At 43.6% G+C, this 15895-nt stretch overlaps 1 pseudogene; it reads right to left on the bottom strand.

Annotated features, from left to right (window-relative positions):
- Window positions 1-6841: 6841 nt before the first annotated feature.
- LOC134478900 (small ribosomal subunit protein eS10-like) overlaps window positions 6842-15895 on the bottom strand; it is an 86669-nt pseudogene continuing 77615 nt past the window's right edge.

Below are 15895 nucleotides of genomic sequence, written 5' to 3'. Positions count from 1 at the left end.
CATTCTCCTTAGAACATTGAAAGCTTATCCCTCATCCCATTTTATTCTTGCTGAGAAAGTGATACTACAAAACCTAGCATCATAGGGTCGACTGGAGACAGAGAGACACTGCAGTTCCACCTAAAGGGTGTGAGAGGCTGTAAGAGACAGGAACCATTTGTGTGTAGCCTCTTACATACAATGAGAAAATATATCTTTCCCTGCTCTTAATATCCAAGGAGGAAGAAAAAAATCTTAGAGCAGAAACAAGAGAAAGGCAGTGGTGCGAGCTCTGAGTGACCTGCCTGGGCTGCTCATTGCCTGTTGGAGTCAGATCTTTTTTCTATTCTTCCTACCCTCAGTTCCCTTGTCAATCTGCCTTTCAGGTCCTGCCCATCAGTAGGACACCGTGATAGACAGTATGCTGGTTGGCTTTTGTCAACTTGACATAAACCTAGACATATCTTGGAAGAGGAGATCTTAATTGAGAAAATCCCTTCATAAGATTTCTTACAAAAGTAAGAAAGCAGACTGAGCAAGCCATGAGGACCAAGTCAGTAAGCAGTACTCCTCCATGACCTCTGCATCAGCTCCTGCTTCCAGGTTCTTGCCCTGTTTGGGTTCCTGCCCTGACTTCTTTTGTTGATGGACTATGATATAGAAATGTAACCAAATAACCTTTCCTCCTCGAGGTGTCTTTGGTCATGGTGTTTTATCACAGCAATAGAAACCCTAAGACAGAGGCCTAGGAGAACTAGGCAGGAAACTAGACCACAGCTGCCTCTGTCCCTCCCTCAGTACCTCCTCCATTTTACCTGTCCCTTGGCTCTGCTGCTACTACACACTCCTCTCTGTGTGGCCCTCACTTGGTTCTAAACAGCTTCTCAGTGGCCCAAGATGACCCAGGAGCCACTTAATGCCAAGTCTACTGACTTACTATCTCATCACTGCCACCTACATGAAAGGAGGAGGTTTCGTTTGTTTTTTGTTTTTTTTTTTAATATTGCAGCAAGAGCGCTCAATAGATAAAAAACTTGCTGCCAAGTCTGTCTACCTGAGTTGACTCCCCAGAACCCACATGACTGAAAAAATGAATTCACTTTCCAAGCTGTCCTCTGACCTCCTTACACTGTGACATGGGTAGATCCACGTGTATGCAGACCAACAGACATGCAGACAGACAGATGCACATGAACACAATATAAATGAGCGTAATAAAATTTAATATTGTCCTTTTGTGAACTCTGAATTGAACAGAATGTACCTCAGTTGTGGCTGGGATTCCTAGGGCTGTGACCTCGGACTGAGCCCCTAGCCCAAAGCACTGAGACCAGCAAGACAACAGTGTGGGCATCCAGGCCCAAGAAAGTATACCACCACTGTCTGAGGATCCTGTGGCCTCTGGTGACACGGAAGAGACGGAAGATTTCCTAAGGGCCTGGAAGTTTGCTCTGTACTCTTTGACCATTGAGAATGTGCTTCAGCTTTTTAAACCCACACTAAGCACATTTTTCTGCACAAGTCTCATGATCTGCTATTCCCTCTTTCTCAGAATTCAGACTGTACATCACCATCTGACACTGACCATCAGGAGAGCTAGGCAGGGCCCCTCAACATGGATGCAGAATCCAAGAAAGGCCAAGAAGTAAGCACCCATCAACACAAAACTCACTTTTTTCACTTCAGAAAAGTTTCTAGATCTATGGCAGTAAGAACCCATGGACACTGTCAGTCACATTAATTGGTACTGTTTTCACTTGCTTAATGCTTTCTAACTAAGAATATATCAATACCACAACTTTCCATATAACATTACTTCCAGTCCCCCCCCCATACACACCTTGCTGAAGACTCACTGTGACTGTATAACTCTTTTCTTCCAAGGAATTGTTTTCCTTATACCATAAGTTTTCACACCATAATCTTAATCATAATTTTGTGCTCTGTGCCGCCCATATAACCCATCTTTTGCAAACTTGATAGTAACACAAACAATATTAGGATAGCAGAACAGAAAGGACTACCTAACACATGACATGTTGCTGGCTGACTTTTTATGTCACCTTCTTTGAAAAGGTCTCTATGCCACACACACACACACACACACACACACACACACACACACACACACACACACACACATTCATTCTACTCTGAGAAGCTGACCAACACATACATTTAGACAATACTCCCCAACCAAAACTGCCTTCAGGATGATACGTCAGTATGATTTTGTGTCTACATGCCTACACATGGGAAGGTGAAGTTAGAGCACAGCCATTGATTTCTTCCTCCCAGAAAATGTTGAAAAGCACGAATTTTAAATGAGAAAGGGGTGGGGGGAATGAGCAGTAGACAATGAATTTTTGGGGTCAGGGGTCTCAACTGAGTGTGCCCACCAGAATTACTCAGAGGTATATCCAATCCTCAGCCCTGGACCACTTATGACTGAGAATCAACATGACCAAAGCCCAAAATACTTATAACAATATGAGTGTTTGCAAGAGTTTTTGTTTGTTTTTGTTTTTGCTTTGGTTTTTGTTTGTTTTTGGTTTGTTTTAATTTGGATTTTGGTTTGGTTTGGTTTCTTTCAATAATCTTATATATGGTTGCTGTTTCTGGGTATGAATTTTGTAGATGACATCATGTCACTATGTCAATCCCAAACCATGGAGACCTCAGAATCTGACACTCTCTTCTGGCCTCTGAGGGTACTGCACTCATGCACACACACACACACACACACACACACACACACACACACACGCACACGCACATGCACATGCACATGCACATACATAATTTGAAGAGAGAAATGAATGCAGAGCACATATATGAACTTCTTTAAGCCAATTAATAAACCATAAACATTAAAATAATAAATAATTTTAACTGAAACATTTTAAGAGCTAAATAAAGAGAAACAAAGCTGATGTTTGAGCAGGAGAAACAACACTGTTTGAAACAGGGGAGCAATCCAATACCCCAAGTTACTAATTCTCTCCTTTGTCTCCCTAACACAGCAACATTCCTTCTCTTATGAGAAATCCCAGAGATTTGTGGCAGAGCCAGCAGCACGGGAGAGGAGTAACATCTTTCTCCATGCGTGGCGTGGGTGTAGCCTACACCAGTGGGGTAACTACCTGACTCTTTCTCCTCCCTAGGGCTAGGATGTCAGCGTAGCGGACTCACTCCTGTCCTGGAGTGTCATGGGGAAAGTTTTCAAGGGTGATAATGTCAATGTGTTTCTGAAGAAAAACCAGCAGAATGGGATGGTTTTCATATATAAAATGTAAGAGACACAAACCTATAAATAACCACGTCCAATTAACCTTCCTTTACCTTACTTGTCTTTCAAACTGATCCAAGCTCTCTCTCCTCCAGAAAACCAATTACAATTGGCACTTGCTTTCCTTCAGATGTATCTCGTCATATTTATGCTGCTTCTGCTGGCTTGTTATAATTCATTCCTGCAGAGTCAGGAGCCAGGCTGGTTTTCAGTTTAGGTATATTTTACTTGTACTTTTTTTTTGATCTGTTCAACAATTCATCCTTCAGTCAATGATACTTAAGGGAAAAATGTCCACCAGGACAGATTGGGATTGAGGAGTCAGGATTGGAACAAATCCAAATCCAATTTTAAGAATTAAGCTAGAGTTTATCTCTGGCATCCTGCTATTCTCTCCAGTTCTCAGAACTGCCCTCTATTCAGAATCCATTCTCCTTCCTGTCACGGTCTGAATGATAATCTCCCTTTCTACATTATCATTTTATTGCCTCTCAAGTGCCCCATTCCCACTGGCATATACGTATGTTCAAATATTTCACATCTGAAAATGTTTGTGGTGCTCTCACTGCCTTAGCATGACTGAGCTCTTTCCACATCCATTCATTTTAAAGAGTTTCCAACTGTTCCTTCCACATTTCCATGGCTAACATTTACAAAACACAACCAACCTGCTTTCTTCCTCCACCACTGAGAAACAACTCTGGTCAAGATGACCAAATTCTCCTCCACCCTAGACAAAGGACTAAAGGAATCGTGTTCAACTGTGAAGAGAAAAGAAATCATAAGGTCAAGGGACAGTCTTCAGCCTGTCTTCCTTAGTCCCGCCAGAAGTCTACAGTTACTGCCACCTCCTTCCCAAAGATGTCTTTCTCCCAGTTGCCATGATGCTGGGATCCTATTTCTAATCCCCTTATGATTCGTTCATGGCTTCCTTTCTTGAGTCTGTCTGACAGTTATTCTTCACCTACTTACCTACTTCATTAAAATCTTTCCTTGAGAGGAATATCCCAGAGCCTCAGACACCATGTCAAGATGTCAAGCATTCCCACCTGTACCTGTGTAACCCTGAGCTCTCCCCAGATTCAAACGGAGACCATTTGCAAACCTGGAAGATATCTCCTTCAAGTGTCTTATTATGTGTTTTAATGTGAAGCTCAAACTTACCACACCCAAGACACAGCACTTGGTTGTCCACCCAAAGCCTGAGCCTCTGAGTTTTCTAAACTCACTCAGCTACCACTCTTGACCTTGGTTTGTTTCCTTCCTCTTTGATCTCATTCCGCCTGCCATTCCTCGGTCCACAGTCTGATCCTTCCGGTCCCTCCATGGGAGACAAGCTGGCCAATTCACAGTGCTTGCATCACTACTGCCTCTCGGTAAGTCTCCATCTTTGCACTGATGCCATCAGCTCCTACATCCCAGCTCTTTTGGTTTTAACCTTGCTCACCCTACAGTAAATCCTTCCAGTAAATAGATCAAAGATAGGTTGATAAAAGAGTCTGTCTCCAGCCCATGGCATTTGATTACACTTGGAATGACATCTGACTCTTAACTCAGCCTGTGTTTCCCTATGGTGGAATTTAGCTTCCTCTGGAATGCACTTCCTAGTTTTCATTGTTAAAATCTGTTGCACATGGCACTGGGCTAGACAGAGACATTTTCATATAAGTCTACATTACAAATCCAGCACATGCTACCCTATTGTTTCTCACACACACACACCCCCAGTTAGTCTTCTTTGTCTCCCTAGAGAGTTTCACTTTGCCTCTCAGGTCATACATACATACATGCTTTTAGGTAGCTATGTAGAACCTAGAAGTCACAAATCTTCCAACATATCCTTTCTTCAGATTATAAGCTTAAATTGGTATCTGTCAAACTTAAGTGGCAAACGGATGATTCTAAGACTGCAAGAGGAGATGTGAGAAATGAGCCTAGAGCATCTTGTAGAGCCATAACGAAAGGAGATATTAACACACACATGTACACATACAACATTAGTAGCACATACACTACACACATGCCGACATACAGCACACACAAAATATATACATACACATATGCAACATATATGCATATACATGTATGCACAACAAATACACACATACATGTGCACACATACAGATGCAACCTACAAATACACAAATATATACCTACAACACATAGAATATATGCAGACAAGATATATATATACATATGTATGTACACATATATACAACATACATGCACATGCATATGCACATACCCCATATATGCACATGCCACATATACACACATACACACATCTAATAGACCAAAGGGACAGAGGAGCCCTAAAATCATTTGAACAAAAAGTTTAAAACCTGAAAGCCTACTTATGTAAGTCAATATTGCATAAATTAATAAACGAGAGGAAAACAACTTTTCACGGAGAACACTTCCAAATAAGTCATGTAGGTCTCCTGCTTAGAAATCTTTCACACTGAATTCAGATTGGTGAGGTGAACCTCATGAATGAGGGGTGACAGTCGCACCCCTGAAGAGAAGAACATTCAAGATCTGTGCTCTCCCAGAACCACAAACCCTATCCTTTTTTTCCCCCATCTTTATTAGCTTGGGTATTTCTTATTTACATTTCAACTGTTATTCCCTTTCTCGGTTTCCAGGTCAACATGCCCCAGCCCCTCCCCCTCCCTTTCCATATGGGTGTTCCCCTCCCCATCCTCCCCCCACTACCACCCTCCCCCCAACAATCTCATTCACTGGGGGTTCAGTCTTAGCAGGACCAAGGGCTTCCCCTTCCACTGGTGCTCTTACTAGGCTATTCATTGCTACCTATGAGGTCAGAGTCCAGGGTCAGTCCATGTATAGTCTTTAGGTAGTGGCTTAGTCCCTGGAAGCTCTGGTTGCTTGGCATTGTTGTACATATGGAGTCTCGAGCCCCTTCAAGCTTTTCCAGCCCTTTCTCTGATTCCTTCAACAGGGGTCCCATTCTCAGTTCAGTGGTTTGCTGCTGGCATTCGCCTACGTATTTGCCGTATTCTGGCTGTGTCTCTCAGGAAAGATCTACATCCGGTTCCTGTCAGCCTGCACTTCTTTGCTTCATCCATCTTATCTAGTTTGGTGGCTGTATATGTATGGGCCACATGTGGGGCAGGCTCTGAATGGGTGTTCCTCCTGCCTCTATTCTAAACTCACAAACTCTATCCTAATCATGAAATTAATGCTAGAGAAATGCCACTACGGGAGATCTTAACGTATTATATACCTGACCAGTGAGTGTTCTTCATAATGTCAAAATCACAAAACAAGAAAGTCTGAGAGGCGCTTGTTGAAGAGGAGCCTGAGGAGACATAAGTGAGTGTAACTCCTCATCCCAGGTGGGTCTCTAACAGGAAGAAAACATTTGGAAGGAGCAGGGCTACACGTTCATCATAACTCTCAACAGACCTTGAAAGCCTATGACTTATATTTACATAGAATAAATATTTAAGACATTTTTAGTATGCATGAGAATTGTGTGGCTGGCTTATGAAACCCCTGATAACTGGGCTCAGTTCCCCCAGAGTTCCTGATACCTTCAGGCTTGCATTCTTTTTTTTTCAAGTTTTCCTTTAAAATTTATTCAACACAACATAATCTCCAACGTCACTGAGGTGGCTGACCACGTCCACGACCGAAGCCCCCTCTAAACTGGAATTCTGTTGCTGAGTCAGCCCCAGCCTCAGCTTTCTTGTCAGCTCCAGGGGGCACAGCACTCCGTCTGTAGGTGTCTCTGTCTGCCTCCCCTCTTGTGAATCTTGCAGGCTGCTTACCCTCTGGACCTTTGGGCCGAGACCTGCCGTTCTCCGGACGGCTGTGGCGCAGGGTGGCGGGCACGATCCCCAGAGGTAGGTGCAGGTAATCTCGGAGATACTGGATGCCCTCATTTGTGAAGTACCAGTAGAAATGTCTCCAAGCAAACTGCTCCTTCACGTAGCCTCGAGACTTAAGAGACTGCGTGGCCTTCATGACGTGAAGGTTGGGCACATTCTTGTCTGCCAGTTCGGGGTGTTTGGGCAACCATCACCCCTTCCTTAAAAAGGAGTTCCTAGATGGCAATCCGGTTCTTCTTGGGCATCAATATCGCGGCAGCTGCAGGGTCCGAGGCAGAGGCTGGAAAGGAAGGCCAGGCTTGCATTCCTAATGAGTCCTAAGGAATACACACACACCACTATTCCCAGTACCATAGGTCAAGAACCACCGAGCAAAGCTGAACGTGTTAGCCCATCCCTACATAGTAAGTAGTTACGTTACCTGCCTTGGTGGGGGTGAGGGTCACAGCCTGGGTCCCAACGATCCAGTTTTAGCTACCCAACCAGAATAAGTCAATTAAATAAGCAAAATTAACAGTGAAAATCAGGAAAAGGAGATGTATTTAGTGAGGTCATGCCGGGAAGAGGGACAGAGTGATCTCTAGGGTCCTTACCTGAGGATAGGTTTAAGTAGAAGATAAGATATATGCAAAATTAAGCACTCTGGCCAAGGTGAGGTCCTGCCTACTGTCTCAGCTCCAAGTCTCTCCCACAAGGTCACATGACAAGTAAATCTTTCCCCAGGAGTCAAGCTTTGTTTGGAAAAAGATACATTTAAGTCCTTCCAGATGGCCTGTAAGAGTCAACCAGTGAGTTAGTTTAGATTAGTTAGTTAGTTAGTTAGTTAGTTGTTGGCTAGTTAGTTGGTTCCTCAGCATTACCAGGAAGAAACTCAACACAGCTACCAATGGTATCTGAAAGTGCATCAGAATTAACTACCCTTAAAGAAGGCATGGAGGTCATTGCATTTATGTGTTAACAGATACTAGCCCAATCTCAGAAAACCTGAGGCCCTGAAAGATGTGGTCAAAAGACGACAGAGCGAGAGCTGGGAGAGCATGAGCTACTGCTGAGCCTGTCCAGCCCTGGAATCTGCACTACCCCGACATTTCTGTGTGAGATTAGATATGTCCTTTCTGCCTGAGCCAGTCTGATCCCATGCTTCTCCGCGGCTTACAGTTAAGGTCATGTGGAAACAGCCTTTCAGATCCCATCTCGTTCTCTACACTCATTCACTGGCACCGGCCACCCTGACATCGGCTTTCCCAAATATATACAGCTCATCTTGCGTCAGGCTCCATCAGGGATACTTCTTACCCTGACACTCTATCCTCAAGTCTCCCCATGACTGCCTGCTTCTCGAGAACCCTGGGCTTAGCTCAGAACATGACTTCCTCAAAGCCAGCTATGCAGATCGTCCAACCCATGTCCTTTCCATGCCGTCGCCCCCGGCACTCTAGTCTGCTGCCTACTTCTCTGTCTTCTGGGCATTTACACTGATAGATTTCTGGTTCAGTCCCCACAGGCTGCCGCCATTTCGCACTCTTGAGAATCCCGGCCCGCTTTGTTCCCTGTCAGTTTCTATATCATCTGTGCCTAGAAATTCGAGGGATGCTTGACAAATGTTTGCTTAACAGATGAATTAACTGAACAGCTAACATATGCCCACTTTAAAATAAATTCACACTTTGTCCAAATGTGAGAATTTCAAGATGATTGACAGGCAACGGTGTATGGGTATCATCTCAGCCATCTCCTTAAAAAGGCAGAGCTCTGAGTAGGGAACCATATGTTGTATCTATACATAAAATGCACTCAGAGTCCCAGAAAAAAAGATCAAACGAGGTGTCAGCAAAACACCCAAGGGATAGAAGTCAACCGAGACACCACAGAGCCATAGCAATGCCAAGAGCAACGAATGCAAGTGACAGCCTTGACCAACAGAGGACCCACAACAGGAGAAATATACCCGGAGAGGGAGACTCGTATTAATAAAACGAAAGATAACCCCGCCTGTTTGTGGGGCTTAGGGTTTTGTTTTATTTTGTTTTCGTTTTTTTGATACGGGGTTTCTCTGTGTAGCACTGGCTGTCCTAAACTTGTCCTAAACCAGGCTGGCTTCGAACTCACAGAGATCCATCCCAAGTGCTGGGATCAAAGGCGTGTACTAGCCAGCCTTCTTTCTGAAATCAGTGTCTGAGCTGGATACAATGGCGTATGCCCATAATCCCAGGACTTGGGAGACTGAGGTAAAAGGACTATGGAAAGTTCAAGTCCAGGGTACATAGTGTAGGACAGCCTACTCTGCTGCATAAGACCCTGTCTCAAAAAGAAACAACTCCAAACTCACTCTCCATGGTCTGAGGACCACTGAGTGTCCAGAGAAAGAATTTTGGTTTTGTGTTCCTAAAACTTGCATATAAACTCAGAGAATGCTTCCCCAGTCTCCTTCTCTAGGAAGAAATAAAAAGAAAAAAATGCCTACTGACTTTCCAGTCAAGCCACAACCAGTAACTGGGTGAGGAGGAGTCCTCTAGCACCGGCCCCTTGGCTGTGATTTTTCAGCCCTCAAGTTGAGAGCTCCATGCATAGCTGCTTCATGGCCATTTAGACAGAATGATCAATTGCAAGGGGCTTTTAAAACAAGCTATGCTTTCAAACTTATCCTTTGATGAATTTACTGCCAATTTTATTGGTTCCTGGTACCTATTAACACACCTGCATTGGTCCCTTTTGGCCTCTGATTTGTTGATTGACACACTAGTTATGCCCTGTTCCTGCTATGAATGTAAGTATTCTGTTTCCTCATCTTCCAGGTTGTTCTATTAAAGCTTAAAAGAAAAGAGGTGGGAGTCGGGGGTGGGAGGCAGTGCTGAAGAGATGGCTCAGAAGTTAAGAGCACTTGCGGGGTTGGGGATTTAGCTCAGTGGTAGAGCGCTTGCCTAGAAAAAAAAAAAAAGAGCACTTGCTGCTCTTCCAGAGGACCCAGGTTCAGCTCTCAACATCTACATGGTTACCCACAACCATTTTTTAACTCCAGTTCCAGGGGATCCAGTACCTTCTTCTGGCCTCCATGGACTCCAGGCACACATGCAGAACAATGCTGCCTGATTCAGAAGGGGAAAGAGGACTGACTGACTGAAGAACTGCAAAACCACAGGCAAAGTAAAAACAGGCATGACTTGCCTAGGACTAGCAAACCCTAGATATGTATCATAAACTTCACAGCCATAATCTACACAGTGGCACTGGAAATCAGTAATCAAGACATCTCACTGGGCCAAGGCAAGCTGAGAAAACCACGACTCTCTGCACGAAGTGAGTTTCTCTTTGAAAGCATGAAGAAAGATCTTTGGAGAGGGCTTACTCTAACAGAAAAAAAAAGAGTTGGTTAAATGACAATGTGGACATCATAATTCAGAGGAAAAATTACCTCATAACCTTAAATTTTGCAATAGCTACCTTGGATAAAAAAGACATTACTCTTCCCAAGAATGTAGATCTGAGAGCTGAGGGCATGGCAGTTGATGCAACGCTTGCCTAGCGTGCATGAAGCTCTGGATTCCACATAGAATAAACCAGATAAACTGGTCTTGGTGATGTCTCAACACTTGGAAGTTGAAGGGAAGAGGATCAGAAGTTCGAGGACATCCTCTGCTGTATAGTGAGTTTAAGGCCAGCTTGGGAAACAAGAGACCCTATCTCAAGAGGAAGGAAGAAAAGGGAAGGGAACAGAGGAAGGGAAACATTTTCTTCCCATCTTCCACAGAGCACTTACCTTAGAAAGCTTTGAATTATAAATACAATTTCTTCTCCTTGAACTATATACATTTATATATAAATATTTATATGTATTTACACTTACACATATTTATTCATATTTATATATGCTTATTTATATAGAAATATATACTTATTTATATTTATACTTATATATACATATCTATGTGTACACACACGCGCTCACACTTTAGAAGAGCAAGTTGGCCTTTTACATGTTGACTTTGTGTGTACTTTATGAATGTTTTTCCCAAGAGTCTGAGAGACATCACCTTGAATTGGACAGCAAGAAAGTTGGTGCCCTTGTCTTGGCTTCTGTTGGATGCAGGACTCTAACTCAAGGGGGCTTTAAACTGCAAAATTAACTCTTGTTATCAAAGGATACCATTAGTTTATTCTCTGATTCAAGCTAAGGACCCAAGGAGAATGGTCACTTCTCCTTCCTGGTGAAGTAAGAAGATGAACTGTGAGTGTCAGGTGGTGCCATCCAGTCCTCTTACTTGAGAACCAGATGCTTATCTTAAGAGACTGTTTGTACTGTCTACACAATGGAGTACTACTCAACAATCAAAAACAATGACTTCATGAAATTCATAGGCAAATGGAATGAACTAGAAAATATCATCCTGAGTGAGGTAACCCAATCACAGAAAAACATACTTGGTATGCACTCATTGATAAGTGGACATTAGCCCAAAAGTTCGAATTACCCTAGATGCAATCCACAGACCACATGAAGCTCAAGAAGGAGAATAACCAAAATGTGGATGCTTCCATTCCTTCTTAAAAGGGGGAACAAAAATATTCATAGGAGGGGATATGGAGGCAAAGCTTAGACCACAGACTGAAGGAGCGGCCATTCAGAGCCCATCCCACATGAGGCCCATATATATATTCAGCCACCAAAACTAGCTAAGATTGATGAAGCTAAGAAGTGAATGCTGACAGGAACTGGATCTAGATCTCTCCTGAGAGACACAGTCAGAACATGTCAAATACAGAGGCAAATGCTAGCAGCAAACCACTGAACTGGGAATGGGACACCCTTTGGGGGAATTAGAGAAAGAATTGAAAGAGCTGAAAGGGCTTGCAACCCTATAAGAACAACAATGCCAACCAACCAGAGCTTCCAGGGACTAAACCACTGCCCAAAGACTGTACATGGACTGACCCTGGGCTCCAACTGCATATGTAGCAGAGAATAGCCTTGTTGGGCACCAGTGGAAGGGGAAGCCCTTGTCCCTGCCAAGGTTGGACCCCCAGTGCAGGGGAATGTCAGGGGGTGGGAAGGGGGGTTGATGGGGGAAACACCCTTATGGGGGAGGGGGAGGGGGAATTATGGACAGGAAACCAGGAAAGGGAATAACATTTGAAATGTAAGTAAAGAAATATAGCCAATAAAACAAAGAGAGAGAAACTGTTTGTGCTGCACTGTATCTGCTTGGCCATCTCGGAGTTGTCTTTCTGCCTTTGCAGCCTCTCGGTGAATTCTTGTGGTATACCCCATATTCTGGCTTTGTTCTTAGTAATAAAAGCCTTTTCTTTCTCATCACCCTCAAGAGGAAGATTTCCAGGTAGAAAGAAAATTTTGGTTTTAGTGTATTTCCCCAGCAGGTGCCATTCTTTTCTTTCTAGATGACTAAAAATTAACATCTTCAGATTTCAAAACCTTCAAAGCACACGTTGTGGCAAATGCTTGTGTCGAGCTATGCCCATTGCCACTGGCAAGCAGAAAAATGGCAATACACTTGGTTAAGGAATTTTGAACAAATATTGAAACTGACACTCTAGCTCTCTCCCTCCCTCCCTCCCTCCCTTCCTCCCCCCTCTCTCCCCCCTGATATGTGTGTATGTATATGTGTGTATGTATGTATATGTGTATATATGTATATGTATGTGTGTATGTATAAATGTATGTATGTGTGTACCCAAAAGTGCACACATATGTCTGTGCACATATGGGACCCAGAGGTTAGTTGGGTGTCTTCTCCTATCACTCTTTACCTCAAGTTTTGAAACAGGGTCTCTTACTGAATTCAGGTTCACTGATTATGTCAGACTGATTCCCCAGTGAACCCAAGAAATCCCCTTGTCTCTGCCTCACTGGCATTGGGATTATAGGCAAATGCCTCCATGACATTGGGTCCTGATGCCTAAACTTGGGTTCTTATACTTGTGTGGCAAGCTCTTGAACTATCCCCAGGCCCTGAAGCTGACAATTTCAATGATGTTTGTTACATTCAACTGAAATTTGGGAGAATCTTTTTGTGTACTAGATGAATAAAGGTCAAGATTGACCTTTAGTTGAGTTGTGCCCCTAATGGGGAAAAAAATAAGTGATTTTTTTTAAAAATAAAAACCTGTTAGAATAGAATCTTGAAATTTTCATAAATAAAGTAGAATGTTAAGTATTTCCATGGATGTGCTTAAATGCTACACACCTGCAGTTCATACAACAAGAACAGCTTCTCTGTCCTAATGAATTCATCATCTTTCTAAAACCAAGCATTGTATTAGCACTCACTGAAACCATAGAAACCATTTGGAAACACATCTCTCACCACAAACCAAATGTAATCAGTTCTGTCAGATACTTATTTGCTGGTAGAAATGATGAGTTTCCCCAAGAGAGAGAACTGATCAATCTGGGAGATGCAGGTACTATTCTAACACACAGGCAACAGCGAGAACAAAGATGCCCATGTGGCAAAGGGTCACACCTTCTGTGTCACCCACTGAGAGCTACACAAGTTCGATTCCCTGTTGTCAGTAACCAGCATGCTTTAGGAATATAGAGAGCTAAACAAAATTCCCAGAGATGTCACTGCAATTCCAAGGCAAAGGATGGGGATGGTGTGTAGTTTTGTGCCGCAAGCCCTCTTGATATCCTTTAGCCTCAAGTCTTTAACCCATTTTATAGCAGCAATGATCATCAATTCTTTGTTGTTTTCTTGCTGCTGAGATGTAAGAGCTCCTTGCAAGAGTTTCTTTTTGGATAGTAACCCTCTAGCGAATGCATGGTCTGCAGAGTCTCTCCAGTCAATAGCAAGCCAACCTCAATCAGGATTGATGACCAGACACTGTGAGGAGGAAGAACCTGAGATGGTGCTATAGGTACAGAAACAGGAAGAAGCAGCTTCAGGGCCACACATTTGCTATTCCCCATCAGGAAGCTCCTTTGACCCAATGACAAAGCCCAGAATGAGTCTTGCAAAGTGATTGCTGAGTAAGCATGGAGACCCGAATTCAGATCTCCAGCTTGTCTTTCTTGACTGTTCAAGTTTGGGTTTTCTCCCTGGGATCTGGGCATCAGGAGTTACGATGTTTGAGGTGTTTCTTGGTGTAGTGTGGTCTTGTCATCATTGGGTGGGTGTTCCGCTCTGTGCCTGCTGTTACCTCTTTGAGATCCTAGACAAGTGTGGTGGCTGTGAGGTTTCATAATGCTTTTGAGAGCCAGTGAGTGACACAAATGATATGGACTTGAAGGGAAGGCTAAGAGGGATCATGAGAAAGAGCTAAAAGGACCAGGGTCTGCACCAAGAGTCAAAGTCTCTAGAGAGGAGGTTGAGTATAAGGAGGGGCTCCTGCAGGCACAATGCTAAATGACTAAGAGTAAGTCTGGAGAGACGGAGTGGGGGACAGGAAGGATAGTGAAAATCACCTCCCTGCATCCAGCTCAGTGTGGCCCCTGGAGGTAACTGGTGGAAATTGTTTCTGCTGATCAGAGGCTGACACAGAGCAGCAGAGATGGGCTAGAAGAAATGGCTGAAAAGATCAGTAGGAAAAAGCTCATCTGGGTTCAAAATAAGAGGTGGAGTCCCCAGGGAAGGGAGGTGGAGTGGGACGACGGACTCCAATAGACAGCCTGTGGTAGGATGAATAGTAGGTCTGGAGAGACAGGGAAGAAAGTTCTAGGAGGAGCTTGGCTCCACACCAAGGGCCTCTCTTAAGCATTCTGTTATCAGAAATTCAATCACAGCAATAAGAAAACTAACACACCTACAATCAATGTTCCTTTAAAGGACCCATTTCCTCTATGTCTTAAGTCTGACAAGACCCCCAGGTGTAACCTCCCATGATTCTCCACCTCCTAATCCCGAATGTTCCAAAACATAAAGGAAATACAGTATTCTTATAAACTTTTATGACTGGGTTTCTGCTTCACTCTTAAGGCTGACAAAATCGAACACTCGCGATATTCTGCTTCTGTTTTATAACCTATGAAATGAAGTTTAGTGGCCAACACTGGAGACCTGGGGTGACCTTATCCTGCCCCGTATCTGAGTGCACAGACTCTCTGAATCCAACATAGCTTGTTAGCAAGCTGAGTGCTTGTGGGACCGTGAGCTTTAGAGATGATGTCTAAATGTAACAATGAAAGAACTTCAGTTTGCTCCATTCCTCTCCAGCCACCCGTTGGGATCAGCCCCGGGGATGTCATGTCATAATGCTCTGAGGCTTTACACTTAACAGTATTCATTCTCCTCCAGGTTTCCCTGAGACACAGCACTATGGGATTCTTATCACAGCGCCCGTATACAGAACATTCCAGAAAACACACCTGAAAACAGTGTCTGACATTTCTCTTTTGTTTTCATATCTCATTCTCCTTGGGTTGCATATGCTAACCCTATAACATCAGAACATACAGTGTCATCAATACCCACCCACTATCAAGCAGTGGGCATGCTCCTGGAACATCAATACTTTCAATATCTAACAACATATGCTTCTAACCAAAGAAGTTTTCTCCCTTTTATGAGGCCTTTTCAGGGCAGACAGATTTCACCAAGAACCTAACAAAAGGCGAACTGCCAGTATGGTATTCTGCAAGATATAGCAGACCCCCAAGTGGGGGCTTCTGTCAAAACACAACTTCTCTGCTTCAGAACACTGTACCTTCCTAAGTCAACCTCCAAAGATGGAGGCTGTAGGAACCCAGAAAGGATTACAGGGACACCCTAAAGAGGTGGGGAATCAGAGAGGAGACTCCCTGGGGCTTGCGGGGTAGCTA

The sequence above is a fragment of the Rattus norvegicus genome, chromosome 8, assembly GCF_036323735.1.
Source record: "Rattus norvegicus strain BN/NHsdMcwi chromosome 8, GRCr8, whole genome shotgun sequence".
Classification (NCBI taxonomy): domain Eukaryota; kingdom Metazoa; phylum Chordata; class Mammalia; order Rodentia; family Muridae; genus Rattus; species Rattus norvegicus.
This window is presented reverse-complemented; position numbering and strand designations above follow the sequence as displayed.